Genomic DNA, 17,664 nt, shown 5'->3' with positions numbered 1-17,664 from the left:
TCCCCACATCACCTGTGGTATAGGCGTGATGCTTAGTCCCATTTTACAGAGGAGACAATTGAGGCAGAGTGATCACATGGCAGCCAGTAAATAGAGAAACAGGCATGTATACCAGGTCTAGAGGGTAAGGCAGCCACAGAGGGAGGACGAGCATGGCTTTCAGCATGGAAGACACCAGTGATAATGTTGATTAAGATGTAGCTGTGTTGTTTGGGTGTGGTCTCTAGGACTCCAATTCTGCACTTTGTCCTTGATATCTGTGTCATGCAAGATGCTCTCCTTGTGGAAATCCATATACACTTTCTGCTGGAATCTCCTTGCCAAGGACTCAGAAGAACTTTCACGGCTGGACATTGGCATAGTGAAAGGTCCCAAGGAAGAGACAGTAAAGGCTGTGGGAGGCGCAAATGCTGAAAGATTCAAACAGACATAGCATGCCTAATTTCCTTCCCTGACCCTCACCATCACTGGCCTGAAGGGAGGGAACATGGTTCCCTGTCTACTCACCTTTGGTTTCCCAGGTGAGTCCAGCCCACTCTCTCCTGACCTGCCTCCCCACCTGTGTGACCCTGTCTTCTCTCAGTGCTCCATGCAGATCTCTAGGGAGAGTGCAGATGTGGTCAGAGAGGGCAGCCAGCTAGAGGAGGGGTCACAAGGTTGGCAGCATGTATGAGAAGGTGGCCAAGCTTCCAGCATTTTCTCAGCAGGAGAGGAAGGCAGCTAATGCTCCAGAGACGTCTCAGTGCCACGCCCCGTGCACCTTCACCCAGTTCGCCTGCACAACAGCCATCGTCTTCAGTTTACAGAAGGCATTGAGGCCACCTGCCTGCCCATGGGTAAGCACAGAAGCTGTAACAATGAAGGCAAATGCCTAGAGAACATTCTCCATGACTAGATACTCTTGAGGCATCTTATTTTGAGGCATTATCCTTCACAACCTTTACCCCCTTGAGGTAGGTGCCATTATGTTCATCTCTATTTTATTGATGAGGAAACAGAGGCACCAAGAGGTGACTTGCCCAAGGTTGCATAGCTAGTAATGGCAGAGCCAGGATATCAACCTGAGTCCATTCTCTCAATTGTGATGCTCACCTGTACAGTAGGCAAGTGCACACTCAAAGCAAGATATACTGTCCTTCTGGTCCCAGCCTCCAGCCTATGCCTGGTTTCCAGGCAGATGATTGATGGAAAGGCATAGCTGTGCCCTGTCAGCATCCTCTGTGGCCTTCAGAAAGAAGAGCAAGATCCTTGAGAGGGACACTCACTGCCCAGCCAGGAAGGACCCAGGGTTGAGAGCTGGCAGTACGCCCATGTGTGATTACTGGTCCTGCAAAGGAACACTGAGTCTGTGGAACAGGCCAGCCCAAATTCCTCCGCTTGATTCTCTGGAATCAAATTAGGCTGGTGAATAAGCCAGTGGCATTTTCATCAATTTCTCAGCCTTCCCTTGGAACTGAGCCTGATTTCCTCGGCCTCCTGCAACGCTGCCTGCTGTTCGCTTAGCAAACCCGCTCCCGGAACCAGCCCTGCGTTAGTAATGCACTGGGGCTACGTGGTGGAGGGAAGATTACAGGTATTAGAGGCCATTTAGGATCATTTAGAATCGAGCTGTTTTCTGAGCAGGCAATTAACCCAGTTGCATTAAAGGAAGCTGCTGGGGCTCCCGCACCTCTCCTTGCATTAAGAGGGGGATTTGGGAGGCTTCTGTTAGATGACTTTTGTAGCTACCTCTGGGGCTCAGTGGGGCATCATATTTCGAGGGGGTTCTGGGGGCCTCTCCTCCCAGAGCTGTAGGTCTGCTTTGGGAAGGAGGAGAAGTCTGTGTTGAAAGGATTGGGTTTGTACCTGGAGCCCATGGATCGTCAAGCTTAAGCACCTCCCAGGGTCTCCTGACAAAAGTTGGGGGGAACGTCTCAGGTCTGGGGAAATGGTCTGGGGCCTAAAGCAGCAAATACACTTCCTCAGGGCCTTCTCCTTCATTTAAGAGGGAGCTGGCCACAGTTGCGTGGAGCCCTTTTTTAGAAGGTGTGAATGGATCCCTGAAGGACTCTAGAATGATGCCATTCATTGAAAGACTGCGTGCTGAGCACATGTGCACCCGCTATATCAGCCTCAGAAACAACTCTGTAAGGTAGGGACTACAGAGACAGAAACTGAGACTCAAAGAACTTACCGAACTTGGGACTTGAACCTGTAAACCCCTGGTGGCTGACCCCACATCCCAAGCTGTATGCTTCCTCCATGGGTCTGTATCCAGGAGGCTCCAGTCCCATCCCAGGCATAAGACAGACAAAGGGTCAACACAGCATGGCCTCCTCTCTTCCCTGTAGCCTTGGCTATCCCAAACCAAGTTACATGCACTGTAACTCTATCACCACTCACCCTACACCACAGTGGTATTGTCTGTTTAGACATCTGTATAGCTCACCAGACCCCCATGAGGATAATAGCCCTGGCATGCCCATTTTTCTAGCTTCAGCATGTGGCAGACAGACAAAAGCACCATTGCTCAGATAACACACGCTTGGCCAAGTCTCTTCCCTTTTCTGTATCTTAGTTTCTCTTTCAGTAACGTTAGAGGACTAGACTCCATGCTGATGTCTGGGCTCCCCTCCATCTCTGATGTGCTGTGAAGCTATGCATTTGTAGGACTATTGGAGGGTAACCAATGTCTATCCAACATAAAGACTGTCTCCTTGGAGTGAGCACATACTCCACCGGAGTCCTGGAAGTCCTTGCTTCTGTACTTGGTCTCTTGCATGTGGCATTATTCTTGAGCATCTAACCATAGTTTGGATTCCACTGACAGCTACTTGTTATGGTTGTCTACACTCCAAAATTAAATTTCCACTAGCAGGAATCAAGACGGCCTGGTAACTCAGAGGCATGCAATACATACTTACTAAATGAGTGCCCTAGAATGGCCGTTGACTTTCTTATTAACATCCCCCACGGTGAGTCAGGAACATCTGCTATCCTAGAGTAAATAATGATAATCAGTAAGAAGGTAATCAATTTATAGAAGCCTCCTTTCTTTCTCAATTTCTAGTGATGCCCTTTTGAGTATTCATAATCCCTTTTAACAAAGTTCACTTTGTCCACCCACCAACAGGTAAATTTTCAATTTTCTATCTTTGTTCTGTTCTTCTGAATACAAAAGGAGATAAGACTCATTGCCACATGCTAATATTTCAGAACATCTCAGCCTTGCTTAAACGGAAAACTTTTACCCCTGAAGAAAACGACCGTTCACAATTCAACATTTATTAATGTCTCCCTAACTTTCAGATTTTAGGTTACCAACTTTTCTAGATTCTAAAAAAGGTACTTCCAAACCAAAGGCGGGTCAAAGCTATATGCCACCAACAGATGGCAGTGGGAGCTATACTTGGGCATTTTAGTGTTAGTGATTAAGTTGGTTGCTTCTGTTTCCATCAAGCGTTTCCTGGGTTTCGTGTTGGGTGTGAGGTGTAGGGCACTGTGCTGGGCACCGTGTCATAGGGAGGAGTCTAGGGCCGTGTTTCTCCAAGCGTGTTCCAGGGACACTGGTCCAATTTATCTTCTGTTCTTGTTTAAAAAGCAAGAACTTGGCCCTACCCCAGCCCTGCCAAAACAGAAGGAGTGCTTGTGGATGCCTGACTTATGTCCCTGCTAACGTGGATGCCTGAATCTCACCCTCTATCCCCTTCCATTTGGCCTTTCTGACAGCTTGGGGTGATGATTGGACAAGCCAATGGGTCAGAATGAAGCCTGGGTCCACAGAACCCTTGTTCCACTGGAAAAGCACAGATATTTTCACAAACATGAAGGAGAAGACAAGATAACATTGTAATCAGGACTTCCATTTCTCCCTTTCCCAAATTGGCCTGATTACCTCCTCTTCTCACCATAAGTCTGATCCCAAAGGTCACCTTTTCTGAAAAGCCTTCCCAAAGATGTCCAGGCTAAGCTAACTGCTCTCTCTTCAATGCACATACGGTAGTTTGTACCTCCCCCAAATATAACAGAACATATTAGGTTACTATTATCTGTGTCTGACTCTCCCACTAGGCTCTACACTCCTTATGGATGGGAGCCATGTTGCACAGTGCCTGGCTTGCAGCAGACATGCAGTAACTGAGGAATGATGGCTGGATGAGTTAGAGAGGGTTCATAGGACTGTTTGGTTGGTCCCCACATTCTGTAAAAGAAGGTCATTCTAGAAGCTGTGATCTCCCTTCAGAATTATGTATCTGGTCTTGGTTTCAGTGAACCACTTCTAATTTCTCATCAGCCTATATACATGCCCTTTCTTTTCTCAAAATAGATGAAATCATTTAGCGGCTAGAAGCAAATAGCAAGTCTACAGCCTTATAAAATCATCCAGTATCAACATAGCTCAATCTAGCAAACAGGCTTGATCTGCTCATGGACAAGAAGGCTTCTAGCAACATTTTCTAGCCAACGGCTGGTGAAGAAATGGAGGGACAAGAAAGCACAGAGCCAAGGAGGAGAGGGGAGAAGCTAAATAAACCCATCAGTAGCTCATGTATTAATATTTCAATGAAAAGTCTATTCCTTGCCCAGATGACAAAGACATCAAGTCATCTTTTGGCCCTAACAAGTTGCTCAGGAGCAAAAGTGATTTCTTCAAGATTTTAAAATGGACTTTGAGCTGGGCCCCCAGAGGCTGTTTCCAAACTTGATGGTAACCACTAACATCAGTAGGCTCCTCCTTCTCCCATTCCTCCCTCCCCACTTGTGGGTGTTCTTGTTTCTCAGACGTCAGACAGCTCATCAGACCTTGCAGTCTCAAGGCATCTCTCCCATGCTATTCACTGAGGCTATTTGACCTCAAAACAGTCTTTCTTACCTTGGCCAAACAGATCTTTTAACTAATATTCTTTTTGGGGTTCTGCCCTTCCTCTTTGAGTTCAGCAATTATGTTCCACACGTCTCTACTGAGGACCTACAAAGCGGTACACACCATGCTAGGACACTGTCTAACTCCATCTTACAGGTGAGGAAATGGGATAAGGGTTATGCACTGAAAATGGAGCAAGTAAATTTAGAATAACAAAGGTCAGTTCTGTCTCACGTAGAGGGTCAGAAACTTATTTAACTTCTTTCTACAAGAGCTAGGCCTGGCAGGAAGTGTAAAAGGATTCAGAAAAACAGTTTTGACAGACTGATGAGTGACAGCACCATAAATGGATAGTGGCCGTGTTTTATGGGAAAAAAAATATATTAGGGCGCAAAGCCTACAGATTAGATGTACTTTCTAAGAGCAAAAGCCCAATTGTTTAAAAAACGAGATTATCCCTGAAAATTCCAAAATAAATGGCCTGGAATTTTGTACTATTGAAGTTGAAATATCTAAGTTCTATAATGTTGAAGTAGAGACATCTAAGCCTATACAACCGTAAAATGCAATTGATTTGATATCTCTATGTTTATATTTTAGGGATTTAAAACTGTGATCCTGTGAGGAATCAGATAATAAACTGTTTTAAAAGACTTTTCAGAGTTTGCACATAATAGTAATAGAGGCTACGTGTAGCATTGGCCATCGTGAGGATGAAACTTAGAGTAATATGTAACATATATGTGATCCATCTGAGACCCAGAGTCAAGCTATCCAGGCCAGGACCATGAGAAGTGGTACAGGATACAAAAATTTCCTTGGCTCCACGCAAGTGGGTTTGAGTTTAAGAGCTCTTGTCTTTGACTCAAAATATTTAATCATTCATTTGTGCTTTCATCTAACACATACTTACTGGATATCTCCTATATGCCAGGCACTGTGAGAGGTGTTGGGCAAATACCATCATGTAAATATAAATAAAGACAACATGATGCTATTAGAATGTACACACAGAGTTATTTGGCCTGTTTCGAGATCTATGAGGGCTACCCAAATAAATGAAATTTGGGCTGAGTTCTGAAGAGTAAATAGGCGTTAAAAGGCAAAATGTGAGGGAAAGATGTTCTAGGCAAAAGGAACTAAACATGCAAAGGCTCCAGGGCTGGAAGAAGCATGAGACATTCCAGTAACAGTGAGAAAGCCAGATTGAGTAATGGTTCAAAATCAGAGGGGCCAGCACACCCAGATCATGAGCCTACTAGACCGTGGGAAGGATTTTGTCTCTAGCCTAAGAATGATGGGAAACCACTGAAGGATTGTAAGCAAGAGAATGACACAGCTTAGCATTTAAAATATACTATATTCTACTAGCTAGAACTTGGAATTCATTTTCCATAGAAATAATTTAATAAATCATAGTTCTGTGAAGCCAGAATAATGCTGTTTGTACAGTGTATCTGGCTAAACAGCCTTTTGAAAAGCTGGCCTTGGTTGCCTACTACCATTTATAATTTGGTTTCCATAAGAAAATGCATTCCAAATTCCAGACAGCCTAATTACAAATGACATTTTTGGGGACAGCCTGTAATCTTCTTACAGTTGTGAAAAGCCTCCAACATTTTCCCTCTCAAAGGTTGTCAGGAAAGGTGAGTAACAGACTTCTGATTTTGAGATGGCAGAGGAAAGATCCTTCTGCTCCCTTCTGCTCTCAGAAATTACCCCTTTGTAAAAAGAAAACTCAGAAGAAAAAGAAATGTAAGGCTATGGTAAAACTAGGAATATATCATGCTGGACAATAACTATGAGGAAGGGTTGCATGCGGTGTGCAGATCAAGGGTGTGATCAGATGCTGAGAGAAGACGTCTATGGCTGCAGACCTCAAACGATGTCAGCAGGACAGGTTATGAGATTGGTAGCTTACCCTAAAGGTAAAAAGCAATAATCCCTTTGATGTCAATGTCACGAATAGAGTACATAGGGTGGGACAATCCCTGGATACAATTTGGCACCACAGAGACGCAATGAATGAGAGACTGAATAACAACCCAAGGAGGCAGTCCACTGGGGCATCAGGGTAGCACAGACCAAATCTTATGACATTGACCTTTGATAAAATAACTAAGGTACATACCCACCACTTTGTAGCATCAGGACTTTTACTATGAATTGGGGAGAATTCCTGCTAGCTTGAAACATGGCCCTGCCTCACTTCCAATTAAACCTTCCACAAATAGCTAATGCAAGTAAAACTCAACTCCATCAAAGGTTGGTAATAATATTTATTTAAAGAGGAACCAGTACAAGTTCTACACAAAGATAATACAATAAAATTGAGGAAAGGAATAGGGAGAAGGCAAGTAAACGCGCGCACACACACACACACACACACACACTGTTATACCAAAACTCGACACAGAGGAAGGTCAAGCAGGAGATAAAGCATGATCTTGCTTACAACAGGAATTAGTGGTACAGCAAAATAAAATTGTCACAGAAATGAAGGAACAATTTTGGAAACATTACAAAGAAGAATAGGCAGTCTTAAAAAGATTATAGAACATGAATAACAGTGGGGAAAACAAAATGGACATCAACAAAACATTAAAAATCATGAGAGAGAAAATAAACAAAGGAGATCCAATATACACATAAGTGGTGGCACAAAGAAGAAGGCTGAAGAAATATAATAGAAAAACAAATCTAAAGTTAGAAAACAAGACTATGCTCCAGAATTTAAAAGAGGCTTAAATCTAAAGAATGAAAGATCACACTGTGTTCCAAGAAAACATTACCCAGAACATTCAAAACAAAGGTATATCATGGTAAAATTAACGGATTTAAAATCTAAACAAAGAATTATTTGTTAGTACAAGCAAACATAGCATGTCCTATAGAAGAAAAAGAAAAGACTTTTCCATAGAAACATTAAATGCTAAGTGACAGTAGGATAATATCTTTAAGTGTTTCAGAGAAATAAAATTTGACCCTCAGAGTCTGTAACCAGCCAAACTTCCATTCACATATAAATGCAAGAGACAGACACTATTGAACATATAACAATTCTCTGAGCACAGTTCTCATTAACATTTCTTGTTAAATTATTAGAAGATAAACTTCAGCAAACCACACATAAACGGATTCAATGTTCTCTGCCTAGCCTTATTGCTGTAACTTCTCCATTAAAAAAAAACACACTCTTGGAATTAAAATTACAGAAATGGAAATGTGGAAATTACCCAACTGACTTCCACTATGGCCAATATTGAAAATAAGGTATTCTAAAAAAATCCTCCTGTAACAATTACCTATTTGCTGGAAAATCACAAGTGTGTTTTTAGGTGAATAATTATGCTTGTGTAATTAAAGGAAATATTCAGAGGACAAAGTGAAAAGAGAGCTGAGAACAGAGTAGTAAATAATGTGAAACACTGCTTTCCTCAGGGGAATTTCCCAGTAAAAAGAACTTGAGGCCTGAGTTTTAATAGCTAATGCGAGAGTTAGAAGTAAGGCCCCACCCTCAATAGAGCTCACACACTTGAAATGGTATATCCTCGTGAACAGCTGAATAGGGAAAAAAAGTATTTCAAGCATTTAAAGAAATAAAAGATCAGATAGCAGATCAAGAAAGCACCAAACATTGATAATATAATTTAGATAAGAAATTACAAACTCAACAGACATGTTATGAAGGAAATGGGACATACATGAGAAGAAAATTAATGACTTGGAAGATAGAACTTAATAAACTATCCAAAATGCACACAGGAAGGCAAAAATGGCAAACATGAAAGTGGAGTGAAGAGACATGGAACTGGGGTGAGAGAGTCTCGAATGTATATTCTAGAAGTGGAATCTGGAGGAAGAGGTGATATTCAAAGAGATATGGTTAAGAACTTTCTAGAACTGATGAAAGTCAATTCTCATATTAAGAAGCCCAGTTAGTCCTAGGCAGGATGAACAAAAAGAATAAATAAACATCTAGATGACTTACAGAAAATTTGAGAGCAAAAAAAAGTTCTTCAAAGAAGGTGGGAAAAATATCCAGATCACCTTACGATGGAATGACCAGCCAAAGTAGGTTTCTCAACATCAGCAACAGAAGCCAGAAAACAGCGAAAATCTGCAAAGTGCAAAGGGAGAGAGAAAAAAATAAATCCTGACTCGCATACATAGTTGAGAATAGAGGTGAGAGAAAGATATTCTAATAAACAAAAATCAAGAATTGACCACCAATAAAATCTCACCATAAGAAGGTCAAAAGTTTTAGTTCTGGAAAGGGAAAATAAATCCACTCTTGAGGAAAGACCTAACCTAATATGCAAGAAAGAATGGTGAGCAAAGAAATTGGTAAACAGAATGAGAAATCTAAATAAACATTGACTGTATGAAAAAATAGTAACACTCAATTTGGTGTGTGTGTGTGTAGAAAACATGATAAAATTAAACTATTAGACAATAATATATGTAAAGTAGGAGGGTCTTGGTTGGTATAAAGTGTTCTAACATCTTTGGATTGTTTGGGAAGTGGGGGGGCTGATAACATGTAGACTTTAAATGAAACATGCATAATAAAATTTTAAGTACAAGATACACTAGAAAGAAACAGTAGAAAGAAAATTGTATCAAAGAGTCTACAAAATTGTTTAGAAATTGCAGGGCAAGGTGAAAATACAAAATAAGGTGAAGAGCTAATCCCAAATTTATCAGTAACCATAATATGTCTGTATTGTTGTACTAAACTCACCAATTAAGAGACATATTGTCAGATTAAGTTGTTTAAAAAATGAAAAGAAAGGGGCTGGCCTGGTGGCATAATGGTTAACTTCACTTACTCCTCTTCAGCCCCCTGGGGTTCGCGGGTTCAGATCCTGGGCATGGACCTATACACAGCTCATCAAGCCATGCTGTAGGAGTGTCCAACATACAAAATAGAGGAAGATTGCCATAGCTGTTAGCTCAGGGACGATCTTCCTCAAACAAAAAGAGGAAGACTGGCAACAGATGTTAGCTCAGGACCAATCTTCTTCACAAAAAAAAATAGAAAAGAAAAAGCTGCATGCTGGCAAATGACAATGGTGACTTAATTTTTGAATTTTCTCAAATCCCTTCATACAAACAAAGAAACTCGAACAGCAAAACAAAACCCCATTGATAATATCTATAAAATAAGTAGCTGACAAACTATCCTCATGAATTACAAATTAGGAGTGGAGAGGGACAAGCAGCTGACAACCAGGATGGCCAAAACTGAGATGTATTCAAATAAAATTTCTGTGCTTTAACAGAAAAATAAATTCTTGTGCTTCCAGGCAAAAAACAAAAGACTAAATCACTTATAAAGGAAAGAAGATTAGATTATTATCAGACTGACACCTACAAACCCTGCATGGTATCAGGACTGTGCAGGCAGAAGGGGAGGAAAGCAAGGAGGCATCATATGGACCACAGAATCAAAAATAGCCAACAGGTGCCCACTGGAAAGCTTAGAAATCAAACTGAGAAAAGCAGCTGAAACTGGGAGTGATCCTGCTTATTCTAATGGTGGATGAAAACAGGGGGTCAGCAGTAAAGTGTGAAGTGTTTGCAAGAGTCTGGACCCTGTGAACTCTTAAAATAATCAGCCTAAGACCCCTCCCAAGAGTACCATTAAGTACTAGAATTAAGAATCTAAATTAAGCAGCACAAGGTCCATCCGTGTTGTCACAGTGAAGTCTACACAGAGGTTGAAATATAACGATGTACACCTGAAATTGATATAATGTTAGAAGCCAATGTTATCTCAATAAAATTGATTATTTAATTAAAATAAATTATATAAATAAACAGAGCAGCACGGAGACAATAGTGACATAAAATTGAAGGTCCAGATAAAAGACTGTGAGAGAAAAAGAGCCGGGGAATCTCAGAAAGTAAACCACCATACTTTTGAACAGTATACAAAAAGAGCAAAAGCAAGAGCTCTGTGGAGTTAGATATTAAATTTTAAACTACTTCCTCTTCTAAATGTTCAGGAAAACTAATTTCACATAAAAGAGAGGACAGAAAATGATTGGAATCAGAACACATACAAAGTTAGTATCAAGACAAAGAATAGCGTTCCTCCAGACAATAAGAGCATGCCAGATCAATGTGGCTGCACGCAAACCATAATCCACTATTTCAAAAAGTGCTAAAGATATTAAGGAAATTATATGAGACATCAAAGAACAGTAAAAGTCAGAATTAGTCAACCCAGAATGAGGTCATAGGACTCAGGAAATAATTAGAAATTGAAGAAAATCTCTTTTAGGAATGAAGACTAAGGTGGAAGTAGCCCAAGAGTGAATCAACAGAACAGGGAGTGTCTGAAGAAAAATAGGTTAAAGGAGGAAACTTTTACAAAAGAAAGAGGTAAATGGATTAAAAAGAAAATGAAAGAGTTAGAAGACAGGCTAGCATCCTCAAACCTACGGTAGACTTCTCAAAGAAGAAACTCAAAGCAAGGAGACAATATCAAAAATTACAATTCAAGGGGCCCGCCCCATGGCCAAGTGGTTAAGTTCGCGTGCTCGCTCTGCTTCGGCAGCCCAGGGTTTCGCCAGTTCTGATCCCAGGCGCGGACAGGGCACCACTCGTCAGGCCACGCTGAGGCGGCGTCCCACATGCCACAACTAGAAGGACCCACAACTAGAATACACAAGTATATACTGGGAGGATTTGGGGAGAAAAAGCAGAAAGAAAAAAAAAGAAGAAGATTGCCAACAGTTGTTAGCTCAGGTGCCAATCTTTAAAAAAAAAAAACTTACAATTCGAGAACACTTTACTGAAATAACACAAACAGTAAAAATTATATACTGAAAGGGCACCATACCTACTTGAAAAGTCAACTTGGAATGGCCAACACTGAGGCATATTTTAGTAAATTTTTTTTGGTTTAAAAGAAAAAAAGCCTTTTGTGTTTCCAGGCAAAATGACTAAGACATATATATAAAGGAAAGAGAATCAGATTATTATCAGAATTTTTTGACAGCAATGCTTTGTGCCAGAAGAAAATGGAGCAATATATTTGTGCTATTCAAGTAAAGAAAATGTGAGCCAAGCACTTTATATACAGCCAAACTGACTTCCAAGCGTAAAGATTGCAGACAAATTGCTATCAACGTGCAAAAAATTAGAAAATATTGTTCCCCTGGGGTCTTCCTGAGGCATCTGCTTAAGAACAAGCTTAAGTCAACCAACAAGATTAAAGAGATCTCAACATAAGGGCTGATAGTGAACATTAAATAAAAATTTACTTGTGTGGATAAGTATGATATTAAATGGCTATATGTTCTGACAATGTGTATTCAGTACAATCATCAAAGATGCAGAGATATAGGAAGAGGATCTATGAGATGCAGAAATACAGGAAGAGGATCTGTGAGAAAATGTCCCTGTTTCAATAATCAAGTTAGTGGAACTAGTATTGGTATAATTACCATTATTCTGAGACTGTTAAGTACACATTCTGGAGAAAAAGCATATGAGTGATTGTGTGATATTCTAATTCTATTTTACCTTGTCTCCTGGAGAACTGGGATTTTTGGTGAAGAAAGGGAATACAGATGTAAGATAGGAGAGAGAAAATAAAAACCGTGTAGTTCTGAACTTGAATCAGAAGGGTCATTATGAATTCAAGAGATATTTATCTTGACTTCATATGAAATAGGCAGAATTGGAAAGGGAAGACTAAACACTGTTGGATTGGGATCAGAGGTCTCAGAATGAACTGATAGATTAGATAGATGATAGAGAGAGAGAGACAGACAGACAGACAGACAGACACATAGGTGATAGGCAGACAGAGAAATAAATATCAGTGGGTGTGTATGCATGAGTGAGTATAGATGCATCCAAGGTCTGTCTCCTGAGAAGACCTAGAAGCAATGACACTCCAGTAACAACACAGCTGACGCCCAGATCTTGGTTTCTAAATACCATTCTCCCATAAAAGGAGCCCGGCCTCCTTAGACAAGTGTTGATTTCAGAGCTGCAGCAGAGAAAATATAAGATGAAGCTAGAGATGTCTGTACATCAAGCAACCCAGTGTTTTAACAAATAAATTGGGCTGGTAAAAAAGGAGGATGGTGGGACAGAGAGGGGGCCTGTAGACCAGAAGAGACTTAAAGCTCATCTTTTAAAACAAGCAAACAAACACAAATAGGGAAACAAAAACCTAAACTGTGGTGTTTGTGGATGAACATTTGGAAGATAAAACTATAAATAAAAGCAGAGCAGGATTATCATAAAGTCAGGATACTGGTCACTTTTTTGGGGAAAAAAAGAGGGCTTATAACTGGAACAGGGCTTCTGGGGTGACTAGCAAATTTTATTTGTTGACCCCAGTGTTGATGTGAAGGATGTTTGTTTCATAAACATTTATTTCGCTCTATATTTGTTTTATTCAGTTTTCTATATTTGTACTATATTTTACAATAAAAAATTATTTTATTCTTTAAGCTACAAGCTCTTTAGGAGACATATACCAAACATAAGGATGCAAAGAGACTAGAAGTAAAGAGATGAGAAACGAACACAATTTTTGTTTTTGAAATAGAATAAGATATTATGGGCAAAAACTAGCCAAAAGAGAGCCAGTGTAACTATAGTAATATCGGACAAAACAGACCTTAAGGCAAAAAAAAAAAAAATTATTAAGTAATAAAAGGAAACTCTATGATGATGAAAGGATGAATTCACTAGGCAGATAATAATTCTAAACTTGTATTCACCAAATAAAGCAGCTTAAAACATAGGAAATAAAACTTAAAAGGAAATGTTCAAATGCACCACCTTAGTGGGAGATTTTACACGTCTCAGTAACTGATAAATCAAGTATATAAACCATTTATGAGGATTTCAAAGATTTAAATAGCAAAATTAATAAGACCTACCAGAAATAGAAAGAATCCTACGTTTAGAAATGAGAATATATATTCTTTTCAAGCACATAAGGAAAACATATAAAATTGATCAAATAAGAACTCAACAAATTTTAAAACATGCATACAAACCCAGATATTTAGACATCTCTCTCTCTCTCGAGCCAATGATCTCTCTCAATCCAGTGATCTCTTTCTATCCAATGAAAGAAAGAGAGGAAGAAAGAGATGTCAACTACAAAAATAACCCTGTACAAATGTTGGTAAGTAATTTTTTTCTGAAATTCCAACTAACCTCTCATGGATTAACAATGAAATTATACTAAATTAAAATATACTCAATTACTGTAAATAAAACTGCTATAAGCATTTGTGTACAGGTTTTTGTATAAACAGTATTCACACAGAAACTTGCATATGAATGCTCATTACAGCTTTATTCATTAACAACCCAAAACTGGAAACAACCCAGATGTCCTTCAATGGGTGAATGGTTAAACAAATTGTGGTATTTGCATACCATGGAATACTACTAGGCAATAAGAGAATGAACTATTGATACATACAACAACCTGGATAAATCTCCAGAGAATTAGGTTGAGTGAAAAAAATCCAATCCCAAAAGGTTACATACTATATAATTCTATTTATATAACATTCTTGAAATGATACAAAGTTTAAAATGGAGAATAGATTAATGACTTCCAGGGTTAGGAAGGGGATGAGGGTGTGGCTGTAAAAGGGCAACATGAGGGATCCTCCTGGTGATGGAAATGCCCTGTATCTTGACTGTATCCATGTCAATAACCTGGTTGTGATAGTCTATTATAGTTTTGCAAGATGTTATTGGGGTGGCTGGCAATGGATAGAGGGCACCTGGGATCTTTCTCTATTATTTCTTACAACTGCATCTAAGTCTACAATTATCTCAAAATTTAAAAACTTAATAGAAAAATGTTAAAGACTATGAATTAAAGCGTGTGGGGTACAGTGAAAGCAAGATTTGTAGTCTTCAATCCTTGTTTCTAAAAAGGCTGAAAATTAGTAAACTACTCTTTCAAACTAATAAGGACGAAAAAAATTATCAAACAAATTCAAAGAAAGTAAAAGAATGGAGATAATTAACATAAGAATAGAAATTAATGAAAGAGAGAGAAAATACTATAAAGAAGATGAACAAAGTCAAAAGGACAAGAAAGAAGACACGCACACAGTATTAAGAGAAACAATGGTAAATCTACAGATAAGGCAGAATTTAAAATATGAGAGAATATTATAGAAAACCTTATGCCAGTAAATTTGAAAACTTAGATGAAATGGACGACTTTCAAGAGAAATAAAACACTAAGACTAACTCACAAATAAGCACCTAAACTGCATGAACCATGACCATTAAAGAAATCTAGACACGGAAAACACAAAACAAAATGGTAGAAATACATCCAGGACAAAGGTACAAAATGTTCCAGAAAGAGACTGAAGTTTTCCGACTAGTTTTTTTCTTTTTTTTAATCTAACTATATACTGTTTAGAGGAGTCACAATTTAAAACATAAAATTATGGAAAGGTTGAAGAGAAATTGGTGAAAAAGGATATATCAGGAAACACTACTAAAAAGAAACCTTGTATTACCAAAGATAAATGTAACCATTATGTAGCAACAGATGTTCAGTTCACCTTGAAGACATAACCCGTTCTAAACTGGGCATGCCACTATTAACATGGATTTAAAAATTCAAGGCAAATGTTATTGAAACTACACAGAGAACGTGACAAGGACACCATCACTGTGGTCGATGTCAACATACCATCTCTCAGTGAGTGATATTTTAATCAGAATAAAAGCGTTAGTGTGGAGATTTGAACAACACAATTACAAAGTACTCAGTAATTGGAGACTACGTATTCTTTTCAAGCATTCATAGAAATTTATGAAAGATGACCATATATTAGGCATGAAGCAATTCTCAACACAGTCTGCATCACAGACTGCATTCTTTGATTATAAAATAATTAACGTAAAATCCATGAAAAGGTTACTTTATAAAAACTATATGGTTTTACTATATGGTTTTAATTATAAAATAATTAATGTAAAATCCATGAAAAGGTTACTTTATAAAAACTATCTATATGAGAACTGAAATCCCTCCTAAATTTCTCGGGAGTCAAACAAGAACTTACAATGGAAATTAGAAAATATTTAGAACTGTATGATAATGAAAATATTGTATAGCAAAATGCATGAAATGCAGTTAAAGCAGTATTTAGAGAGAAATTTAAGCAATAAAATGTTCATATTAGCAAAGACATAAAGTTGAAATTTAATGAACTAAGCATCCCACTTCAAAGTTAGAACAAAGGATATAGAAAGGAGGAAATAATTAGAAAAAAAGCAGAATTTAATTAAATGGAGTACAAATACAATAGAAAAGATCGACAAAGTGAAAGTTAGGTCTTTAATAAAAACTGATATAATTGACAAACCTCTGCCAAGATTAAGTGAGAAAAAAAGAGAAGGTACAAATAAGCCATATTACACAGGAAAAAGAAGACAATTATAAATGCATTAGTGATATAAAAGATAAGATTATAATCTTTAGGATAATCAATCTGAAAAATTAAGTGAAATGAACATTTTAGAAAAATATAAAAACTGACTAAAGAAGAAAATAAAAAATCTAAACAGCCCTGAAAGTCTGAAATTAAAGAATTTACTTGATAATCAGTAACTAATATCCCACAACGAAAACATCAGATCCAAATGGTTTAAGAGGTGAGTTTTACCACACATTAAATGAATAGGAAATTCTAATTTTATGTAAAATCTTACAGAGAAGAGAAATGGCAGAAACTTTCCCTGATTGATTTTACAAAGCAAATATAAACTTTGTGCCAAAAGTAGATAAGGACAACATGAAAAAGGAAATTATCACTTAATTCTCTCACAAACATTCAGAAACCAAACATTTAATAGCAAAAAATTGTTAGAGCCAGCCATACACAAAAATAACAGGATGACTAAGGTGAGTTCATTTTCCAAATGGTAGCTTTTTATGTAGATAAAATATTAAAATTAATATGAGAATTTACCAAGATTTCTATAAACTAGAAATATTAAAATGTCAAGAACAGGTTGTATTCTGACTGGAATTCTTATATACTGCAAGTGAATCATAAATTGCTACAACCACTTTGGAAAAACAAAATTATATAGCAGGATCTACTAAGGTAAGCATATTCATAAGCAGCAATTCTACTCCTGGGAACAAATTAACAGAAATGAGAGCATAAGCACACAAAAAGACATATTCAGTAATGTTCTTGGCAGCCATATCCCCCAAACGGGAAACTATTTACAAATCTATCAACGTTAGAATGCGTAAATGATAGTCTGTTTACACAATGTAAATCTATACAGCAGAGAGAATAACAGATTGTAGCCACACTCAGCATGGATGTATGTCACCAAAACAATACTGAGGGGAAAAAAAGCTGGACATAAAAGAATACATTCCATATGATTCCATAAGTGTCAAAAGATGTAAAATGCATCTATGGTAAAAGGGGCCAGCATAGTGTTAATCTTGATATGGGGCGGTCACTGGCTGGGGGACAGTTCTAATGTCATGGTGATGTTTTGGTTCTTGGGAAACTCACAAAGCTGTACACTTATGACTTGTGCACTCTTCTGTACATTATACTTCAAGAAAAAACTTATAAAAATCAGCTGCATTTCTATATCTCAGCTGCAAACAGAAAAGATATTCAAAACAGGATAACACATATATAAAACATAACTTTCTAGAAGTGAACAACAACATTTGTACACAATCCTTATGAAGAAAATTGTAACTTTCTATTGAAAGGCATTAAACATGAGCTAAATAAATAGAGAGAGATATTCTTGGATAAAAAGAC

General features: G+C 38.2%; 1 protein-coding gene across 17 annotated transcripts in view; it reads left to right on the top strand.

The window, feature by feature from the left end:
* Positions 1-17,664, top strand: part of PTPRT (protein tyrosine phosphatase receptor type T) — a 1,024,383-nt gene that overhangs the window by 596,940 nt on the left and 409,779 nt on the right. The gene's annotated exons all lie outside the window — the stretch shown is intronic.

Source organism: Equus caballus, chromosome 22 (assembly GCF_041296265.1).
Source record: "Equus caballus isolate H_3958 breed thoroughbred chromosome 22, TB-T2T, whole genome shotgun sequence".
NCBI classification, from domain to species: Eukaryota; Metazoa; Chordata; class Mammalia; order Perissodactyla; family Equidae; genus Equus; species Equus caballus.
Note: the sequence above shows the minus strand (reverse complement) of the source record. Positions and strands in the feature narration are given on the sequence as shown.